Here is a 23,476-nt window from a genome sequence, read left to right as displayed (position 1 = left end):
CACATGATGGGCTTATATTTGAAGAGCCAGTCCTTCTCAAGTTTTTTCTCTTCCAACGGCTTAGTAAGGAAATGTCTTCTTTCTTTGACAAAATGCTTTTATCTCTCTGTCTTCCTTTCCTTTCCTTCCATTTTCTAAACCAAGGGTCAGCAAACCATAGTCTACAAGCCAAATATATCTACAGTATTCTCTCTGTCTGTGCCTTGCCTTTTCACTCTCTTAGTGAACTTAAGAACTTTGATGAACCAAAGTTCTTAACCTTAGTATGGTCCCATTTACTTTATTTATTTATTTATTTATTTTTGAGGAAGATTAGCCGTGAGCTAAGATCAGCTGCCAATCCTCCTCTATTTTTGCTGAGGAAGACTGGCCCTGAGCTAACATCTGTGCCCATGTTCCTCTACTTTATATGTGGGGCACCTGCCACAGCATGGCTTGACAAGTGGTGCATAGGTCCATGACTGGGATCTGAACCAGTGAACTCTGGGCCACAGAAGCAGAACGTGTGAACTTAATCACTGCACCACCACACAGACTCCCTATTTACCTTTTTAAAATTCCTCTATTATTAGCACTTTTTGTTTCCTATTTAAGAAATCCTTGCCTATTCCATGGTCAGGAAGATGTTTTGTATGTTTTCTTCTAAGAGTTTCATTGTTTTACTTATCGTATATAGATCTGAAATCATTTGTAGTTGATTTATATGTATGGTTTGAGTTAAGGGTCAGATTTATTTATCTTATACAGTAGTCCCCCCTTCTGTGCAGGCCATATGAGCCAAGATCCCCAGTGGATGCCTGAAACCATAAATAGTACCAACCCTATATATATATTATGTTCTTCCTATACATACATACCTATGATAAAGTTTAATGTATATATTAGGCACAGTAAGAGATTAACAATTTAATAATAAAATAGAACAATTATAACAATATACTGTGATAAAAGTTACTGTAGATCTTCACAAACTTAGCATATGATTTTTTTCTTTTTTTATTAAGTAAAGAACTTTCACCTTTTCACTTAAATGAAGCATTTTACAGCTTCTCTTTGGCATAAGCAAATTGCCAGCAACACTACTCTTGTACTTTGGGGCCTTTATTAAGTAAAATAAGGGTTACTTAAACACAAGCACTGTGATACAGTGGCAATTGATCTGATAACTGAGAGGGCTACTAAGTGCCTAATGGGTGGGTAGCATATACAGCAGGGATACGCTGAACAAAGGGATGATTCACGTCGTGGGCGGGATGGAGTGGGACAGCACAGGATTTTATCACACTACTCAGAACAGTGTGCAATTTAAAACTTATGAATTGTTTATTTCTGGAATTTTCCATTTAATATTTTTGGATGGCAGTTGACCATGGGTAACCAAAACTGCAGAAAGCAAGACCACAGATAAGGGGGAACTACTATATCAGATTGACTATTTATTGAACAGATGATCTTTTCTCCACTGTACTATATGGTCTCTTTGCCATAAATCAGGTGATCATATATCATATATTGGTTGGACCTCATTTTTAAGCGAATGTGATATGCTGTACTCAATGATTCTACAGACATTTACTAAGAGTACAGCATTTAGAGTGACTCATTAAGAGTAAAGGACTGAATTCTGCTTCAAGGTGATGGAGCAATGGCAATTTTATTTTGCTCCCCTATCTTGAAGCCTACCAAAATCAACAAAACTAAAAAAGCCTACATGTAATATTATATATATATACATATATATATATATATTTAATGAAATAAGGCACTGACCTTATCCCGCAAATGATATTAGGTATATTTTTCCAAATCTGGTGAAACTTGGATTTAAATCCGGGAAAACACTAAAAGCTAACTGTGATCCAGTTACAATTCTCCCTAAAAGTAAATGTCTTCATTCTGAAATGTCCAATGCATGAGTATATTTTTTAGATGTTCTTAATCTAGGGGAATATTGGGACATAGGAAAAGTATGGAATGTCCAATGCATGGAAACTCATGTGTGGCTAAGTTTCAGTTTGGAAATGTTGAACTTAGGTACATGAAATTCTTGCAAACAGAGTAGTCAGTTGAAATAAAGGTTTGGCATCTTGAAACATGTTCTCCACAGGGAGATTCCCCTGACTTTTGCTGCTCTTTATTTAGTCTTAGGTACAGGAATGCACAACCTGCATGTGCCTCTCGATCCTTGGAGGTAGGTGAGGCTTGAACATTGCTTGGAAAGAGGCAGGCATTCAGTATTTGCACGTTAAATTGATTGTTTTTAGCACGGTAAAGACTAACATTTATTGACCCTGATTTTCTCATATGAAAACCTGGTATCACAGTAACAACTGCCATCTCACTTCAGAGGGATGTTCTGAGTAGCAAATGAGATAACAGATGGGAGTTTTGTTTTATTTATTACTATAAAATCCTATTTAAAGGGGTTATTATTTCTAACATTGCTTTCCTCTCTTAGCATATTCAATTTTCCAGGAGAACAAGGTTGACACTTAAATAAGCAGATGATATTTACATGAGGCATAAGTCCAAACCACATCTCTCCTGCTGTGTCAGTGATATTTGAGAAATTGGTCTCTGAACTCTTAAAGCATTTTCCCTTCCATATAGCTCCCCAGGTTCTTTTTTCTTTTCTGAAATGATGAGGTTGATTTTAGGTCTTCCAGGACCAGCAGGAAATGAAGTGGAAGGACATTGGGGAGAGCTGGGAGGGAAGTAGCTATCTGTAACGGTTAATTTTATGTGTCAAGTTGACTGGGTCATAGGATGCCCAGATATTTGGCTAAACATTATTTTTAGATGTGTCTATGTGTGTATTTCAGATGAGATGAGCATTTGAATCCGTGGAGTGAGTAAAGCAGATTGCCCTCCCTGATTTGGGAGGGCATCATCCAATCCACTGAGAGCCTGAAAAGAACAAAAAGTGGAGGAGGGAGAATTCACTCTCAGCCTGACTGCTTGAGCCTTGCCATCAGTCTTCTCCTGCCCTTTGACTGGGACTTATGCCGTCTGCGCCTCTGGTTCTCAGGTCTTTGAACTTGGATTGAAGTACACCACTGTCTGTCCTGGATCTCCAGCTTGCAGATGGCGGATTGTGGGACTTTTCAGCATCCATAATCATTGCATGAGCTAATTCCTTTATATATCTTTACTCTACTAAAACTAATCAATTTAACGTCCATATATTGAATGCCTGCCACTTTCCAGGCAATATTTAGGCTTCACTCACCCCCAAGCATCCATATATTTTAGTTTTGTTGATTTGAGTGGGCTTCAAGATAGGAAAGCAAAATAACAATGCTATTCTCCATCATATATCTATCCTATTGGCTCTGTTCTCTAGAGAAACCTGATTAACACACACACACACACACACAGACACACACACACATATATATATGTCCATTATGGGCTATATTATGGGCTATATTATTGTATTACCATATGTTATGTATTCTCCATAAGGTCAGTCCTGATACCCCAAGCTAAGCTAACATTTCACTTACAGACCCTTGGCTTTGTGGTTTACACAAACACACACACACACACACACACACAATATTCTGTTATTACTGTATCTGATAACTGTGGTTCATTTCCAGTTTATGTGTCAAGAATATACAAATATAGGCATGGTTATGACATTAACAAAATTCAGTGCACAGATACAAAAATCTTACATAATTTTGGATAAATCTCTGGTGTGGATAAACAAAACTCTAACCATGAAAGATTCCAGTCTAGACTACTCTTTAAAAATCTGTAATTTGTATGCCAAACAAGTAGAAGCTGAAGTTCATTTAAAGTCAAGGTAAATTACAGCTGTTACTTAAACTGATCTATCAGTCCTATCATTCTGACAGAGAGGAAAATTCAATTAGTCTGACAGAACTGCACAAAGATATCCTGATTACTACCTCCTTCCTTTTACATGTTTCCAAAATGATCTGTTGTTAAAATTTCCATTGAGTGTAATGATAATAAAAGTTTGCCCCTCAAAAGAGAATAATTCTTGGTCAAACATTACCCCACTTAAAATAGAAAGTCAGTTAAACATTCCACTGACAACTATCCAGTTTTCAGGTTGAAGTCCCTTTGTAAGAAAGTGCCTTTGTACATATAATTTCAATTTTATGTTAAACACTTTTTCCTAAATGACCGAGAAATGTAGGAATGTTCTATGACCCTAAACCAAAAAATCTTCTGCTCAGCCTCATTTCAGCTTTGTCTTCAGATATTATAGCTCTTGCATTAACTTTGTGAAAATTAACAGAATATATATTGCCTTTCATACACTCATCTACCTGACAGTGAAGAAATGATTTAAGAAATATAAAGTCAGCAGGGCTGTCCAACAATTTGGAAATAAGGCTCACTCTCTAGGGAAAAAACTTAAAAAGTAGAAAATATAACAGGAAATACTAGACATATATAAAGAAAATTCACTCTAAGTCAGGAACTATGAAACAAACCATGGAGGAAATGCTAAAGCATCTACTTTCAAATCAATGGGACTAAGAATTTTAGGGAGCTGGAAAGAGATGATTTATGTAAACAGGAATAAGTAAATAAAGTGAAAGTGTGTAAAATGTTGAAAATATGTTTTAAAGAATGGAGAAAAATAACATGAGTGGGATAGGCTGCCTTAGTGTAGAAAATGGGAGCTCAGGATGCAAGAATCTATCAGCTAGAGACCGGCACTGAAGGGTCTCCCTGCACACCTGCCTCCCTGGGAAGTGTGTCCTCTCGTGAAGATGTACCTATTGGGCTCGATGAGGCTGTTGCTCAGGTTATTTAACCCCTTCCCTTGTGATTCTGTATTCCTCAAGCAAGCCACCAACTTCATATTGGCTTCGTATATAGACGTCTTCTCAGGAAAGAGAATGTGCTGATCAACTAAGATTGGTATTTTATCTACTTGACATTACAATTCTCAATGTAAATCAGTGATCCTCAATGTGGCTGCATATTAGAATTACCTGGATGTTTAAATATGGATGTCAGGACCATTCCAGACCAATTAAATCAGAATTCTCTGGAACCGGGTCTAAGCATTGACATTCCATACATGATTCTCATGGCACTCATGGCTAAGAACCAGTGCCGTAATTAAACTGGTCATTTGGCTTATACATCAGCCTCTTGTCTCTTTGGTTGTTGCGTGTTGTCTTTTCATAACCAAATTCTATATGAATTGGCAAAACTGAGATTTTGGATTTGCAGAGTTGAAGATTAGTCTCTAGACCTTTTGCTACTCAAAGTGTGGTTTTCTGAATGAGCAGTGTTGGCATTATTTGGGAGCTTTTTAGAATTCAGAATCTCAGGGCAGACAAAAGACATACTGAATCAGAAACTGTATTTTAACAAGATATTTAATTGATTGGTTTTCTCATTAAGTTTGAAAAGCACTCTGCTTTAATATTTCTCAAAATACAATTCTTACACCTGTATATCTGAATAATGCTACAAATATACATTCCTGAGCCCCACCCAGACTGAACACAATAAGCTCCTTGACTCTGCAGCCAGGCAGGTTTCCACTGTGATTACTTTGTCACCTCTTTCTCTTTCATCATCAATAAATATTTCAAATACTCCTGAGAGACACAGATAATCATGATCATGAATTGTTTACAAAATATGAAATACTTTAAAATTAATCATCTAGTTCAAAAATGCTGAAAGAGTGGTAATTCTCTCTTTGATGAATCCATGCTGTTATTCACCAAGTTAGAAACCAGCATGGCCATAAAAGTAGTTACTAAAAAGGAATAGGAAAAATATTTTTAAAAATATATTTTACATAAAAAAAATTTGTCATTGAGTTATGGTTATTCATGCAGCTGCTAAAGGCTCTATTCAGAAGAAAATAAACCATTCAGCATTCATATGGAATTGGTCATTCTACCACAGCATTCTGAATAATGTATGAGGGATCCAGGGAAGATTAATTTGAATGAAAGAATATTCTAAATAACTTTCACTTTTTAACTCACGTCAAAATTGAAAACAATATTACTGCTAAATCATTCATTCATTTTTGTTTACATTCTGGAAGTTGCATGGCTGGGAGTTCCTCCCAGGAAAAGGATGATATACTTCAGAAATTACACAGGGCTCATGCATTTTCTTTCTTCTGCAGTAGATAACAAGTCCCTAAATGCTCATGTTTTTGTAGAGCAAGGGAATAAAAGATCCTCCCATCATTTAAGAGAACAGTTAAAAGTGGAACACCTGGTCATCAGTAGGAGTCCATGAACTTGACCCATGAAGTGACTCAGAAAGAAAGAGCTACATTGGAGAATGATTTGAAAACAAGCTTTGTGGATATGATGCCCCGAAACACAACTGTTTGATAACAGAATAATTATCTTTAGGATGCCATGCCATGACCATTTTCCTGTAGAGTTCCCATCTTGTCATAACTTTAATGTTTGGTTGTTTTAATGAATTATAAGATGCAGCTATGAGGAGGGGTCACTGCCGTTATTTGCCAGTAGAATCAACAGAAGGATGATTCTCTCCACTCTATATACCCTGGCAACCTCTGTTGTTTGAGTAGGATGGAAGCATCTGACTGACTATTTTGATCTGAATTCAGGAAGCAAAGGCAACACAGCTGATATTCTTCCTGAATATCTCTGCTTCTGAATATGTTATCCTGGCAGATTTTCAATGTAATTCCCCAGTAAAAGTTAACAAATGTGAGAAAAAGAAGCCATAAATAGCAAAACATCCTATTTCAACTAAATACAAGTAAAATAGTTTAATGAACTAGATATCAGAATCACAATTGTTCCAAATGATTATTTTGTAAATAATACAAGACTCCTTAACACTAAAAAAAAGATGTATCTGCTTTTTAATAATCAGATGTCTAAATCCAATAATCTGGATGATTAAAACAAGAAGAGCATCTGATTATATTTGCTCTTCCCAAACCCCACTGAAATGTTAACATATAAATAAAAGTAAGAATAAGTCCAGTATACTAATGGTTAACAAAGAAGGGTACCATCAAATCAAATCTTGAAGAATTTCTGGAAGATAACATATATGTGATAAAAGATTGGTGGAAAACCATGCAAAATTTAAGAACTCACAATGCTGTAAAAACAAAACTGCCAAAAAGTGAGCTTTCTCAGAAGACCCTCGTAACAAACACAAGATGGGGCAGCAAGAACTGGGAGCAATCAGTGGACCCATTTATAAAAAGGCTACACAAACCTGTTTAATACCCCTGCTGTCAGAATTACTGGCTCTAGAGTTTGATCCAAATAAAGATGAAACAGCCTCAAAAGTAAACAATCATCTGCCACCAGAGATTCAGACTGTGGGTGTTAGGACCAAAGCTAGAAGTGGAGTCATGGTCCAGGCAACTTCTGGATCTCTTCACGAACCTTGAAATTCTATTCTCAGAGCATATAATACTAGAGTCCACCTGACCAAACATATGCCCAGTCCAACCCATGACAGACAGGGATCCTGTAATCAGAGTCTAGATCCACTGCCCTTAGGCCACTGGTAATAAATAAACCCCGTCTAGCAATCTAGACTCTACCCTTTATAATATCAATGACAATCATGTTTAATTAGAATTCTCAAAAATTAATCACGGTTATTGTTTTTAAAGACCCAATAAGAAGGTTGAATAAACTAATGGCTATGGTCGGAAAGAAATAAATAGAGAAAAAAAGTTAAAGTTAAAAAAAATCAAGTTAGGGATCTGGAAAGCTTAAATAGGAAGTTCTGTCAGAACACAATGCAAAGGGAAAGAAAAAAAGAAAATTATGAAAGAAAACCCATGAGATATGGAGGATCAATTGAAGAAATCTTATAACTAGCAAAATGGTCATCCCAGAAGGAGATAGAGCTAATAGAGAGGAAGAAATAATCAAAGAAAAAATAAAGGCCCACAGTAAAAAAAGAAAACACTTGAACATAATTAAGTTAAATTATGAACCAAAAAAATAAAGTAAAACATCATAAAACCATATAAATTTAAAAAATATATTATTTCCAGAGGTAAACTAAAACCTGAAATTTCAGGAAAAACATAGTACAATGTTTATTAGGTCCAAGAACTAAAAAATTAAACCTCAACTCTTGTGCCTAGTTAAGTTAGTATTCTGAATTCATATTCATATTCATAATGCGTTTAACACCTTAAAATGTTATGATTTATGGGGCTTTAAGTTTTTTTCTTGTTGATGAAAAATATTTCTGAGAAAATAACAAAATAAAAATCCAAGATACAAGAATATATGAGGCAAAAGAAAGGTAAGCCAAGAGCTCAGGAAAATGTTTATTTAATTCCAAATAATTATTTATATTGTAGCTGTGAAATATACTGCTTTTATTACATAAGAATTCATAAAAGAGGCATAATGGAAAACCACAGTATAACTATTCAAATTTTGGAACTAAAATTGTAAACAATTCTTACAAAATCTGAAAGGTAAATAAAGAGGGAGAAAAAGACAGGTAAAAATTTTGCTAAACATCTTCTCTCATTCATAGGCAAAGTTATAGGTATTGATAACCAAAAGTATGTTTAAATGTGTCTATTAAAATATTAAAGGTAATTTTTACTAGTAGAGAAATAAGCTCGTATAAGATGGCAAAAATAAGACCAAAACATACCTGCAATTTTAAATATTCATTCTCAGATTGGAGAAAGTATATACATTTACACCCAAATCCAGCGATCTAAAACAAAATAACATATAAATTTGAAAATGAGTAAACGCAAAATAATATACTAGGAAAATATTAATAGAAAAAAAGAAGTTGATAACATTGATATAAAAATTAGGATTCAAAGGAATTAAAGTGGCCTAAGAAGATCTAATGACTACAAGCTTTATGTATCAAACAACATAGCTTTAAAGTATAGAAAGCAAAACCTGTTAGTGTAGAAGAAAGTTGACAAAGCAACAATTATATTGAACTTAACACCATTATCTCAGGTATCAGAATATGAAGGCAAAAACCTATTTAGGATATAAAGTATTTGAATAACAAAATGAACAATGTTGAGATACATATATATATGAGAACATACCTCAGCTGCCATTTATCTCTGTATATATATACATAAAGTGTATATATACAATGTTTAATATACAACATATAATGTATATATAATATATATTGTGTATATGTATATTCCATATATATATAATACATGTATTATATATAATGTATGTGATATATTCAAAGGGCAGAAGAAAGGGGCAAAATAAAGCAACTTAATTTTCACCTCTGAAAACTCACTTGTTGGGGCTAGGTCTTTCCTTGTCCTTGGATAAAATCTCAGGCAGACTTCATCTCTCATTTGTTCCTTTTTTGACAATACAAAGTCCTTCTGTGTGCTATAGACGGAAACACTTCAAAAGGAAAGGGGGGCATAGTTACTTCTTCTCTATTGACTCCACCTGAAGCTACTGTCTCTCTCCCCTATATCAATTTGCTAGATTGTCAATGCTCTTTGAAGTTTGAAAGGTGGTGGGGAGAAGCAAAGAGCAGAGAATAGTTTCCTAAAATGAAAGAGTTGTAAGCTAGAGTCAGTACTCTCTTAGCTTGGTATATGTTAAATACTGAATTTCACTCCTCAGTGTGCTTTGTGGATTCCATGAAGAATATTCATTTTTTGGAATCTCTCACTGAAATTCTTTAATGCACTTTCCAGCCGGCTGCTTATGCTGACCTCGCTCTCCCACCACCCACTGCCCCAGCTTGAGATATTTTGGTTCTCAATAGTCTAAGTTCACTCAAAAGGCTCTCCTTCTGAATTCCACCAAATCTCCAGGTTGCACTCTTGGAAATAATACCAATAAGAGAACCCCAGGCAAATCTCTCTGGGCGCATATTCATAAGAAACACACATTTTTAATCAATCTTTGAGAAAGCATTCTCCAAATCATAGCATTCTATGGGAAATCAAGAGACTTCCATTTCTTGCTCTTTGGTTCCTTCAGGCACGTCAGGCACCAATCAACAGTGTTGCTCAAGCCTCCAGAGAAATATGACGTTTCCTGAATGGTTTCTAAACCTCCCACAATCTACTTGAGGTTAGAGGAGGAGCGCCTCCCTACTCCTATCATGTTATATGTGGGGACATGCCACAGCATTCCAATGACTTTTTACAAAGAAATTCTCTCTCCAATCTCCAACCCCCTTTCATCCTTTCTATCCTCTTTTATAAGTGGTCAATCAGCTAGAAGTTGAAACCTTCCTTTGCAAGACAAGTGCAAGGTTAAGTGGTCTAACACCTTACTTTAGACCATGGGAGAAATTGTCACCTATTGTTTTCTACTCTGTCATTTTGGCCTCACCAGAAACTAAGACTAACATTCCATTTAACATCCTGTTAAAGAATGAGTTGGTACTGGCGTCAACAGGTCTACTCCTGCAGACTATAATTTTCCAGCGTCTACTGTAGATCAGACAGCAGCAATGACAATGTGAATTTCTCCAGCTCAGCTCATGGAAGTTGTTTCCCATGAGAATCAAGGCAATCGAGGACTCAATGGTAGCATGTGATAATCTTAAAGAAGGAATAGCTGAGCATTTGGAGATTTGACTATGACAGAGAAATATGTGACACTGGGAAAATCTCCATTGCCTCCATCATGTCCGGTGATAAACAGAAGAGAAAAACTATTTGAACAAATAGATCAGGACAACTTAAAATGTTACTTGAGTAGTGAATTCATAAATAAGCTGTGCCTTTCTCAGTTCAAGGTCAGAGGATAGAGTTGGCCTTACTCCATAAGCATCTCCCTGATTTTGAGAATATTACATGACGGTTTTAGATATCTGAATGGGGACAAAAATTTTAAAAATAATCTACACGGTGATTCCCCCCACTCCCCAATTACAGAAGTTATCAGATCCAAATGGAAAACTTGCGCCTGCTGCTTCTAGCAGAATGCTCTGCCCACACAGGCAGCTTAACTTGAAAACCATTCAAACAGGAAGCTTTGGAATTAGTGTGCATAGACCCTTGTGCTTAACCAGGGACTACATTTACAGTGGCTGAACACTTCACCTTCTAGAGCCAATTTATCCCACCCAAGATCAGAAGGCACAAACAGATGCTCATTTATCCTAGGAGACTGTATGAGCTTCTGACTCATAGAGGAAGAGTTCCAGAATCCCTTGCTGTGCAAAGTGTTCCACCTAGTGGGAGTTCAGAAATCTGGAACCTTCCATCCCCAAAGAGATTTAATGAAAATCTACTAAATATCTCGGGGATACAATACAGAGTGTTCCTCCATAATGCCACCAGAACTATGCCATTGGTTTTACCTCTGTTTTTCATTTTGGAGAACATACCTCAGCTGCCATTTATCTGTACAGTATGAGTGATGGAAATTAGATACAAGAAACCAGTATGCAGCTAGCCTCAGGGGCAAATTTCAGAAATAACACCTCTAAGTATCAATGTAGAAATTGGGCTACTTGACCATGGTATCAAACTAGAGTGAATGCTCCTGAATTGGGGACTATAGTGTAAAAGCAAAATGAATGACAACTAGAAGCCCACAGCATGTCTCAATTAGGGTGGTGCAGATTTTACCTGCATGCTAAGTGAGAGATGAGAGTGGGTCACATTCAATAACCAAATATTTATTGAGTAAATGATTGTTATAGGACCTGTGATATAGCAATGTAGTTTATATTCCAGTGGAAGGAGACAGAAAATAAGCAAATATGTTAAATAAAAAATATGAAGATAATAAATAAATATGCAGTGTTCCAAGTGGTGATTAAGAGTAATGAAGAAAATTAAATCAGAGTAAGGAAATGGATAGATGTTATTCTTATTTGGTTGGTCAAACGACCCCTGAGTAAGGTCACACATTAGTGGGGACCTGAAAGTAATCAGAAAGCAAGTCATACACATGTCTTGGGAAGAGCGTAGCAGAGAGGGAGTGGTACATTCAAAATAAGAGAAGTGAGAAGGTTGGCAGGCTGAAGGAAGGGTAAGGAGGCGGGTGTGAGTGGGGCAGCTAGCAAAAGGAGAAAAGTAATAGGAGAGGTCAAAGGGGTCATCAGGCACCAGATAGTGTATGTCATTCTAGATCTTGGTAAGCACTTTGAATTTTATTTTGAGATGAAGGTTTTGAGCAGAGAAGTGACATGACATGAGCCACTTTGAAAAGGATTATTCTGATCTTGTATATTACAGGGGTCAAGTATAAGGCAGGGAGATTGGTTAAATGCTATTGCAGTAGTCAAGATGGTACGCAATGGTAACCTGGACTAAGCCATGCACACGTGTGCAAGCACACATGTGTATGTGTGTGAGTGTCTGTGTAGGGTAGAGATGGAGAAAGACAGAGACCAAGATGGAGCAATTCATACTCATCAAGCAGAGACTACACATCCTTTTTGAAGCAATTAGGAGACATTAATAAAAATTAATCATGTACTAGGATATCAATTAAAAATCAATTCTAAAAAATAGAATAAAAATAGGCAACATTCTTCAATCACAATGAAACTAAATTCAGTATTAACAGTGATAGACTAGATGACAAATCTAACCCACTGGAAAATTTTTATAAGTCATCTGTATAAGTTTTAGGTTATTACTTGACTGACAGTCCTTATTAAACTAGGATCCATGTGGCCAGTCCTCTTGTTCACCAGGTGTCAAGTAAGACTGCAGAACTGGGAGGCGTACATTTCTCAGGTGTGTGTCTCAGTACAATTTTTTCCCCCAAGTCCAGGACTTCTTGTGATTTCTCCCCACGCTCTATCTCTCAGTATTTTTAAAAGTATACATCTCTTTTTTTGGTAAGTATATGTTTTTAAAGTGTCTATCTCTTGGTAAAGTCTTCCCTTCCTTCTTTCCTACTTTCCATGTTATTCTGATTCAGAGTTCTCTTGTGCACATCAAGTCTGAGCTCCACTGAAGATCTATCCACAGTGATGACAGAGCTGGGGCTGCTCTCCAGTGCAAATCTGCTCATGTTTTTTAAAAGACAAATTATCAATGAAAGCCTTTCCACAATGATTACAGATATAGTTTTTCTACCATGTGTTCTTGGTGTGAAAACAGGTTAGCTGTCTGGCCGACATCTTCTGCACATTCAAGGTATTTATATAACTTTTCCCCATGTGAATTCTCTGGTGTCTATGTAGGTGCTCACGCTGGAAGAAGGTTCTTCCACATTCATTTATAAGGTTTCTGTCCAGTGTGAAGTTTCTCACGTTGTCTAAGGACAGAGCACACCTTAAATGCTTTCCCACATAGAGACTTGTATGGTTTCTCTTCAGTATGAGTTCACTTATGTCACTTGAAGGATCAATGATTACTGAAGGCTTTACCACATTTCTTACAGACATAGGCTCTCTCTCCTATGTGAGTTCTATTTATCAGGAGAGGGAATTGTCTTGGGGAACACCATATAATTCATGCTGGAGAAGCAATTCAGTGATGTAAACGTTGGGAATTCACTACTCCCAGAGCATCACTTGTAGAGCATGTGAGGATCCACACATTATAAAACGCTCTCTGTGTCATAAATGAAAGGATGGGTTGGATGATCACTCATTCCTTAGTCAACACTAAAGATCTCACACTGAGGATATATCAATTCTAAAGTCAAGGGGAAAAATTGCATTTGGAGTTCACATAAGAATATTTATACTGGGAATACACTCAACTAAAAAACCCTTTAGAGGCTGGCCTGGTGGCGTAGTGGTTAAGTTCGTGCACTCCACTTCAGCAGCCTGTGATTCACCGGTTCAGATCCTGGGCAAGGACCTACACACAATCAAGCCATGCTGAGGCAACATCCCACACAGAAGAACTAGAATGGCGTACAACTAGGATATACAACTATGTACTAGGGCTTTGGGGAGGAAAAAAAAAGAGGAAGATTGGCAACAGATGTTAGCTCAGGGCCAATCTTCCTTACCAAAGAGTATTTCAAAAAAAACCCTTTATCACTCAAGTGTGCAGAAAATTCTGACTTTTGCTGAATGACCTAGTATTGAAAAAAATGTAGGATAAAGATGTGGTACTCTTAGACACCTTGAGTCCAGAATTTGGAAACTAGTAATAAACAACTAGATAAATCCTTTTCAGTATGTTTGTACTTGTGTTAAGCAAACGCCATTGAAAAAACTAAAAAAAAGTATATATTTCCTAAAATCTGCTTTCAGTTCCTTAAACTTTGCTTTTCTAATTATCCACTTCAAGCATGAAGAAGTGTGTTGACTATCTACTATGAAAGAAAAAAATCAGTTTAATGTGGTTTTATTGAAATCATCTAGGATTGCAGACTCATACATTATGTATCTTTGCTTTTAAGAACCAGTCGTGATATTTTCATTTTATTTGGTAAGGTACACTTGTAATTTTAAGACTTAATCTTATTTCCATTGCCAGTTCTATATCACAATGTTTCCAACTTGAGATTCTTTATTTTCAAAGATTTTGCTGTTTGCTTGCACTTCAGGAAAGATACATGGATGATACATTTTCTAATCTCATGGACAAATAAATGACTAACTGACTAAATTAAGAATTTTTAAATCAGTGTTTTCCCTCAAGCTCTGTGGAATGAATAACTAACTATTTCCTCAACAAATAAATTCTAAGGAAAAAAGAATGGTAGGCGACATTTATGGATTTAATTACACTTTAAAGACTTAATCAACCAAACAATTTGTGAATATATTTGGGATCCTGATTTGAACATACCAAAAGTAAATATACAAAATTGTGGAAGATTTATACATTGATTGGCTATAGAATGATATTACAGAGGGTTTTTTTTACGGCAATGGTTTTTAGTTACATTTTTAAAAAGAGTCCTTTTATTTTAGAGATATGTATTGCCATATTTATGAAAGAAGTAATACAATGTCTTGGAATTTCTTTCAATATTGGGGGTTGGGGAGAGAGTGAGTGGAGATACAGATGAAACAAGGTTGGCATGAATTGATAAATTTTGAACTGAGGAACGGGTACATATGGGTTTATTATACAAATTTTCCTACTTTTGTATATATTTGAAAATTTCCATAATGGCATAAGAAGAGAAAAAAAGGCTAGCTATTGTTTATTCTTTTCTACAATCATGGAGGAGAGATCTAAGAATACAGCTGCCTTGGCAAGAAAGAAGTTATTTATTCATGACTTGATACTGTAATGCTTGTTGGATTTCTTTTGCTTAAATTTCAATATCTCTACTACATCCATGTCTTAGTCTCTTAAAATTAATTCTATAAGTTTTGTTAATTATCAAATTATACCTTCAGCTATGAAATGTTTTCTTCTATTATATTTTAATATTATTTTTAATATGTTCTGATTTCTTTGGCAATTCTATGTTGTTTTCCACATGGCTTAGCTTATTTCTGCTCAGTTAAATGTTTGCTGCTATTATCTGCATTCTAAGATGTATAACACATTCAATTTTCTGTGGTATAGTTTCTGCTCTTAGTTTTAAAACGTTTTAAAATTTTTCGTAATATCATGACCTTATTCATCTATATTACTGATCTTTCTTCACACTTATTTGCCTCGCAAACAGCTCCATTTTAACAGTCTCTCTTCTTTTAGCTTTTATCTCTTGCCTTACAGTCTATGCTTTCCTCCTTTGTCAAATGACAAAGCAAATGGAATCTGAAATTTCTTCCTCATGTACGAAATCTTTTTCAAGAATATGTTTTTGGATGCTTATAGCAGCTTTATTCATAATTCCAAAACTTGGAATCAACCAAGAATGTCTTTCAGTAGGTGAATGGATAAATAAACTGTGGTACATCCAGATAATGGAATATTATGCAGTGCTAAAAATAAATGAGCTATCAAGTCACAAAAATACATGGGGAAAATTTAAATGCATACTACCAAGTGAAAGAAGTCAATCTGAAGGGCCTACATACTATTTGATTCCAACTTTATGACATTCTGGAAAAGAAAAAATTATGGAGACAGTGGAAAAGATCAATGGTTGCCAGAGGATGTAGGAGGTACAGGGAGGGATGAGTAGGCGGAGCTCACAGGATTTTTAGGGCAGTGGAAATACTCTGTATGATACTGTAATGATGGATATACGTCATTATACATTTCTCCAAACCCACAGAATGTATAAAACCAAGAATGAATCATAATATAAACTATGGACATTGGGTGACTATGATGTGTCAATGTAGGTTCATCAAGTGTGACAAATGTATCACTCTGGTGGGGGGTGTTGTTAATGGGGGATGCTGTGCATGAGTGGGAGCCAGGGGTATATGGGAAATGTTTGTACATTCTGCTTAATTTTGCTTCTCTAAAAAATAAAGTCTACTTCTTAAAAAATGTTTTTCTTCTGCCTCTTGAATGCTTTATGCTCCATTTTACTAAAAAATCTTTTTATAGGCCCCTCCTTGAACTTTTTTTATTTTTCAAAGATGGCAAGGCTATCTATGCCTGATATTTCCCCAAAAAAACAGGGCAAGGGGATTCTTCCTAGGCTTCCTTATTTTCCACTTGCCTGCTGTTAGAGAAATTCTTTTAAAGCTCAGATGGGGGAGCTTGCTGCTAATGTGTTGACATAGTACGTAAGAGTGGGGCCTCTAAGGCTATGAACGATCCCAGCAGGCCAACTTCATCTCTGTATGCTTTCTCCTCTGTCTTTGCAGAAGCCTCTGGGTCAGTAGCCAGATGTGGCGAGATCTAGCTTTTTTTGAGGTGCACAAATAGTCTTACTTCTTTGGACCAATCTTACTAACTTTCCAGTTAACAAAATCTCCCACTCAGTATCAGGAAACCACTATTCCAGATCAAGAGGTTCTGGAGAGACAATTCAATTTTATCTGGAAGCCACTGGAATGTTGAACCAACTCACTGCAGTCATCATTACCGCAGCTTTTCTGTTCTTTTTACTTTTCTGAGTTCTCAGCTCCAGTGCCACTATAACGTAAAGGACTTCTGTTGACCCATGTGATTCAACAGGGCCCTCCTGGGGTTTGCCTGGTCAGTCTCTCAGTTCATTCCTCCAAGCCCAGGAAGGCTTATGTCCTCCAGGATGTCAATTGCAAACTTCCTACAAGACAATCCTTCTTTTCGGGCCCAGTGATTTACAAGTAGGTTTTTTTTATTCATGCCCCATCTACACTGATTCTAGCAGAAAGCACTTTAAGTTAGTGGCGGTTTTATGGTTTTATTCCCTAGTTTTTAGGGTTGCTGTAGATTTCCCTCTAATTTTATATTTTCTACATATTATTCTAAAAATAGAAGGAAACACTCCTCCCAAAAAATTCTCGAGCAATCATTTTTTCCAGAAAGACTGACCAAATATCAGATAATAATTTTAAGTAGTCTAAAAGAGCAATGCACTTTGCCCATCTTTTCTTAACAGGTATCCTAATGACTTGAAACTACTTTTGGCTGATTTGAATCCCAGACCTGCTACTACAGTAAATAAAAAGTGGCTAATGATGCATTTTTATTATCTCAAAGTAAGAGAAGTCCCAATAGACAACTGAACATGATATCCAATTATTGTCAAGAAAAATGACTTAAGGACTAATATTCCAAAGCAAAATATCTCTATTGAAAGAGATGTCCTTCAACACTAAATTGTCTTGTAAACATAACATCTTATAGAAGGTTAAGCCACTTAGCTACTCGGAGATGCATTTTTGCAACTTAATTAGTCCCAGAGAATTCATCAAGAAGTTACATTACTTTAAAATTAAAATTCTCATGGGTCCATTAATGAAATTCTTCTATGGTGGGCTGGTAATACTGCTTTGAAATTTTGCCAGGCCAAAGTCATTAAAGCAAAGTTCCATGGAAAAGAATTTGGGGGACTTTATTTTTCCATTTATCTAAGTGTTGTTTTATGAGGAAAATATTTACCCTGACCACTCATTCCCTCACTTTCCTCTATGTGAAGGTAGAATGACTATCTCTTCAACCGCAACTCTTTTTTCATTTTCATTGTAGATAATTAATTACGCAGTCCACTCAACTGACCATCAAAGCACATGGATTTTCCCTAGCAGTAGCATAAAGAACAAGACAGTTTCATGCCAAAGAATTCCCTGTTGTCCAAATATTATCAACATTGAAGTTGCAAGAAATAACATGGAAGGCTGCCTGAAGGATAAGCAGTTTGTTAAATTCCAACTAATATCCTAAACTTTATCCTCACTTTAGTTAGACCATCAAAAAGCTGCACACTTATACTGCATTCTCTCAGATCCTCGCTGAAGCGCTTTTCCTGAATTACATTTTGGAAATATGTCATCACTTTGCTCTGAGAAAAATAGTAAAAGTATTAACAATAACAATGATAATGTTGATGCTGATATTATCGTCCCTGAAATTGGCTACTCCCACAATCTTCCCCTAGTACCTCTCTGATTTTATCCAGTTGGTATCAACTCCATCCTTCTATTTGCTCAGACCAAAAACTTTGGAGCCATCACTGCCTCCTCTTTTCCTCTGATATCCCACATGTAATCCTTCATCACATTTTGTTGCCTCCAACCTCAGAAAAAAAATACAAATGCTGACTAATTTTCACCACCTGCCCCGCCACCATCATGATGCAGACTTCTATTGCTACTCACCTGCATAAATCAAGAGCCTCCTGACAGAGGAATCAGATGAGTCATTAAAATCAGATCATATCGCTCCTCTGCTCAAATTCTCCAGTAGCCCCCATCGCATTCAGAAAGCAGCAGGGGTTTCCAAGGTCCTACTGGGTCTGGCCCCTTGTTGGCTCATCTCCTGTAACTCTCCTCCTCATTCCATTGCTTCAGCGAAACTGGTCCCCTTGTCATTCCTCAAACACTCATGAACAGCCATCCTGCTCCCTCTGCCTAGCATGCCTCCCCCTAGATATCTTCATGCCTTCTCTCTAACCTTTCAGGAGAGTCCTCCCCAGCTACCTTATTTAAAATTGAGACCACGCACACTCACTCTTGGCACTGTTTATCCTCATTCTTACTTTTTTTCCCCCCATAGCATTTATGATCCCCTACCATACTATGCATTCTACTTCTATATTTTGAATGTTGTCTACCTCCTCCTAGTTTAATTTCAGCTTTCTACAAGCAGAGATTTTGATCGGTTTTGTTCACTGTTACATTCCCTGTGTCTTATGGTGACTTGCATATAGCAAGCATTCAATAAATATATGTTGAATAAATGACTATGAAAAACAATGACAATGTTAAAGGCTAATATAAGTTGCCTTTTTCTATTGGCCAAACATCATTTCTTACAGGAATTATTTACACTCACAAACCTATAAAGGTGCTACATTTAGTCTCCTTGGGAGCAAAATGAGGCTCTCCATAGGAAAAACTTAACTGAGGTCACCCAGGTGGCAGTGGCAGAGATGAAATCCATAAGTAGTCTCTTTGTCTCCCATGTCTCCACTTTCTTTTTTTTTTTTTTTTTTGAGGAAGATTAGCCCTGAGCTAACATCTGCCACCAATCCTCCTCTTTTTGCTGAGGAAGACTGGCCCTGAGCTAACATCTGTGCCCATCTTCCTCTACTTTATATGTGGGACACCTGCCCAGCATGGCTTGACAAGCAGTGCGTAGGTCTGCACCCAGGATCCAAACCAGGGCCACCAAAGTGGAACGTGTGCACTTAACTGCTGCACCACCGGGCCGGCCCCAGCCTCCACTTTCTTAATCACAGCATTGTCCTTGATTTTATCAGAAACTCATACAACACCTGACGTGTGTGTGTGTGTGTGTTTTAAGTAGAGGACATCGTTCACCATTTGAGAGTTTCTGCTTCATGTAGATCCATGGAAGAGATTTCTCTTAGGTCTCAAGAACAGACAAGCTATGTTTCTCTATATACTTGGCTCATTTTTATCTTTTGGATCCTCTTAAGTATCTAAATGTTTGTGTTCCCATCTGGGTTCTTCACTAAGAAACCCAGAGAGAAATTTTGCACTAAGGTTTAGCATGTAATGTTGGGTGCCAATCTTAACCTTGGCTTTATAATACCTTCTAAAAACTCCCATTTTCACAAACACTCCAATTTCCTTTACTATGTATTTTATCTTTTGTAGTGCGCAGTATTTGTGTAAACTCCTCAAATCCCCTTTGGGATGAGATGACATGGAAAGAAATACATTTATTTATAAATGAAATCAGTTGTGTTCTTGCATGAAATTGCTTTGACCTCTTATGAAACTGCTTATTCCTCGATTGTCCTTTAGCGTTATTTCTTGGCTTTGTTGTGGCTGAGATACTAGAAGGAGCAGCCATGAAACAAAAATAAACAAACAACAGCAACAGAAATAGTAAACTGCACCTTTGTGTATGTTCGATTTATGCAGGAAATGTCGTACAGCACCTTGTCCACTTAATACCAGTATTCTGTTGAATGAAGAGTGCCAGGGTAAATTTCTTATGTGTTGCAGAGCCTCCCAAGTAAGTGGTACACTTTTCTCTCACAGGCTGTCACAGCTGTATGCTTTGCTCTTTATTCAAAGCTAAATTTCCTGTTCACCTCTAACAGTTATGTAAGATCTTGTTAAAAGCGTTAACTTTATTTCTAATTCCATATTGCTTGCCTATCCTTATTTTCCCATAAATTTGATCTTTCATTCACTTTCTTTTTTATCCCACAGTATTATCCATATTTAGCTATGGCTGGGTAAACCAGGTGAGAGCCAAAACCTCACTTTTTTCTCCCAAGGTGTTCTTGTGTCCCTTTCATCATCCTAGCAGGTAGCACACTCTGTACTTCATGCAGAACAGAAAAGAGAAATAGTATGCAAGTATTGCTTTTTTTTTTCCTTCCAGATGTCTATACCCTCAAAAGAACATAGAGGGGTTTGTAGAAGAGAGAAAAGGAAAGGAGAGGCTTTTGTGGATGAAAAAAGGGGAATGAGGGAAACTACAGAATAGCCAATGAGCCCCAGAACAGCGGAAATGGGCCCTGCCTCTGGTGGCCCCACTGGAAGGTAGCCAGACCCCAGAGAGCTCGAGGCAGGCTAGATCACGCAGCATCACCAAAATCTCTAGGGTCCCTGGTAAACCTAGAAGCAGTGGGGACTTGAGCGAGTACGCAGCAGGGGCAGTGGAGCTTCCCTGCAGCCAACTGTTCAGATGACCTGCCAAGAACCGCTATGGCACTCTGAAAGACACTGGAGCTGTGCCATCATCCCAGGGATGAGTGAGAATGTGGGAAGCACTGAAGTTAATTGTTCTACCAGGTCCTAGGGGTTCAGGCTCAGAAACTGAGTTGAGTCAGAGAAAATAATCTTTTAAAAAGTCACATTTTTGCACAACTGTGTTTGTGGACCTACATATATGTAAGTTGCTACAAGTTCTTTTTGAAACCAGGCACAGTCCAAACCAACCAATCAACCCGATGACAAATAAACACATAAACCATGAAAAAACATGAAAATAAAGCAATGTAAGTGGAAGATAAAAAATTTGGAGTTAGAGGGATTTTATTTTGAAGGTTTGAAGTATAGTCTCTAAATGACATTCTATTGAGTACCCTGAAGGCTGAATTAAACTCTCTTCTATCAAATTTCTCTTTCCTGCAAGATATATTATACATCTTAATGCAGTTGTGAGGAACAACAAATAATTTAATGTGAACCACTTTATTAATCTAAATCCTTGGTAGATAGTTGTTACTATTATTAATTACATATTTTCAGACTGGTTGCAGCACATGAGGAACTGAATAATAACGATGACATCATGTGCTAGGTTAATTGATCACATGATATCCCATGTTAACATGCATTTTACTATTACAGCAGTCACATAAACATTGGTCTCCTGTATGCTTAGAACAGACACCTTTGCAAGCTCATTATAGCCCTTTGAGTACCTTTCTAACTCCACTTTCAGTATCATTCTGGAATGTTACGTCTGAAAGCTAGATCACTTCCATTAAGCAGGAAGAGCACATTCCCTGAATGCAGGGTCACAGATAAAATCCGCTTTTCTCACTGGTTTTATTAGGGCAATCTGCCTTTGCTTCTTGATCTCTCTTAGGGATGTGGGGCTGGAAAATGTAGTTACCACAGTACTGTCCTCTTACCTGTGCCCACAATTCTTTTCAAGGAAAATTGAGATCCATTGTCTTGTACAGCGCTGCCAAAATATCCTATATTGATTTCCGGTTTAAAAAAGTCTCAGAATAAATTGGCTTTCAGGCAGTTTATTGAGTCATTTTAAAGTTTAGTTTTCTTTAATGAAACAGCTAAGCTAAAAAATTAATTAATGTTACATAAAGACTTTCTAAAAACATTCAAAGTGGTTATAGTTTTAGGTCTAAACTCTCTTATTTATTTATAGAAACTCTAGAGGAGCTATTGTAGTAGAAAATGGCATTTTTATTTGTCATTTCCATGGTTTGTGCCTTTTATAAATGTTAAAATTTATAATGTCATGTTATATATTTTTTGAGATTCAAAAATAAGTAGAAATTGGGGCTGGCCCCGTGGCCGAGTGGTTAAGTTTGCGCGCTCCGCTGCAGGCGGCCCAGTGTTTCGTTGGTTCGAATCCTGGGCGCGGACATGGCACTGCTCGTCATACCACGCTGAGGCGGCGTCCCACATGCCACAACTAGAAGGACCCACAACGAAGAATATACAACCATGTACGGGGGGGCTTTGGGGAGAAAAAGGAAATAAAATAAAATCTTTAAAAAAAAAAAAATAAGTAGAAATTCACACTAAAAAATAAAAAGCTAAACTCTTCAGGTTAAGGTCAATCTGTAACTTCATAAAAGTTTCTAGAGAAATTTTCCCTAACTCAGAGACTAAGAAACTTTTTGTTGATGGTGAGTTCTTCAACCCACTGTGTTCCATGCCAACTAAACCCAATCTGTGTTTATCTTGGACCACAGCATCAGAATCTTGTGGATATTTGTTAAGAAGGAGGATTATAGGGTCAATTCTCAAACTATTAATTCCAACCTTAGGTTCCTAGTCTAATGGGCTTCTTGATGGTCAAGAACTTCTGCACCAATCTCAATCTTTATCAAAATCTCCACCTGAACCCCTCTCTACTCCAAAACACTAATGATTTATTTTGCACACAATTTAGCTTATAGCGGAAACAGTAAGTAGTATTAAACCATGGCCTCATCCTATTTATCCTACTGCAGATAGACAACAGAGGGAAAAATGTTGGAAAAATAAGAAATATTATGAGATGAATAGCCACATGGCCTCAAAGAGAAGACACCTGGAGTCAGATTGGGAAGGAAGGATGAGTATTTTTCACTTAACTTTATTGAGATGAGAGAAATTTAGGAATAACATGCCACAGTATTAGAGAGAAACAAGACTGCGGCTTGTTTCTCAGATTTTTCTAAACTTAGCCAATTCCTTTTGGTCTCAATGGCTTCATCTGAGTAGTGGTATAAAGGATTGGATTATTTGACTGTTGACATTACTATTTTACGGTCCCAACATTAAAAGTGGTCACGATGACTTTAGTATAATGTTAGTT

The 23,476-nt window shown here is 36.8% G+C and overlaps 1 long non-coding RNA gene across 2 annotated transcripts in view; it reads right to left on the bottom strand.

Annotated features, from left to right (window-relative positions):
• Positions 1 to 8,694: 8,694 nt before the first annotated feature.
• Positions 8,695 to 23,476, bottom strand: part of LOC111768850 (uncharacterized) — a 69,947-nt gene continuing 55,165 nt past the window's right edge. The window contains exons 2-3 of one of the 2 annotated variants that reach the window (XR_011428251.1): positions 9,277 to 9,389; positions 8,695 to 8,709 (exon numbers count right to left, since the gene is read on the bottom strand). This is a non-coding gene — a long non-coding RNA (uncharacterized lncRNA). Of the gene's footprint in view, positions 8,710 to 9,262; positions 9,390 to 23,476 lie in introns of both variants that reach the window. The other variant, XR_011428252.1, reaches the window with a different exon arrangement.

Source organism: Equus caballus, chromosome 18 (assembly GCF_041296265.1).
Source record: "Equus caballus isolate H_3958 breed thoroughbred chromosome 18, TB-T2T, whole genome shotgun sequence".
In the NCBI taxonomy this organism is placed as follows: Eukaryota; Metazoa; Chordata; class Mammalia; order Perissodactyla; family Equidae; genus Equus; species Equus caballus.
The sequence above is the reverse complement of the archived record's forward strand: the minus strand, read 5'-3'. Positions and strand labels throughout refer to the sequence as shown.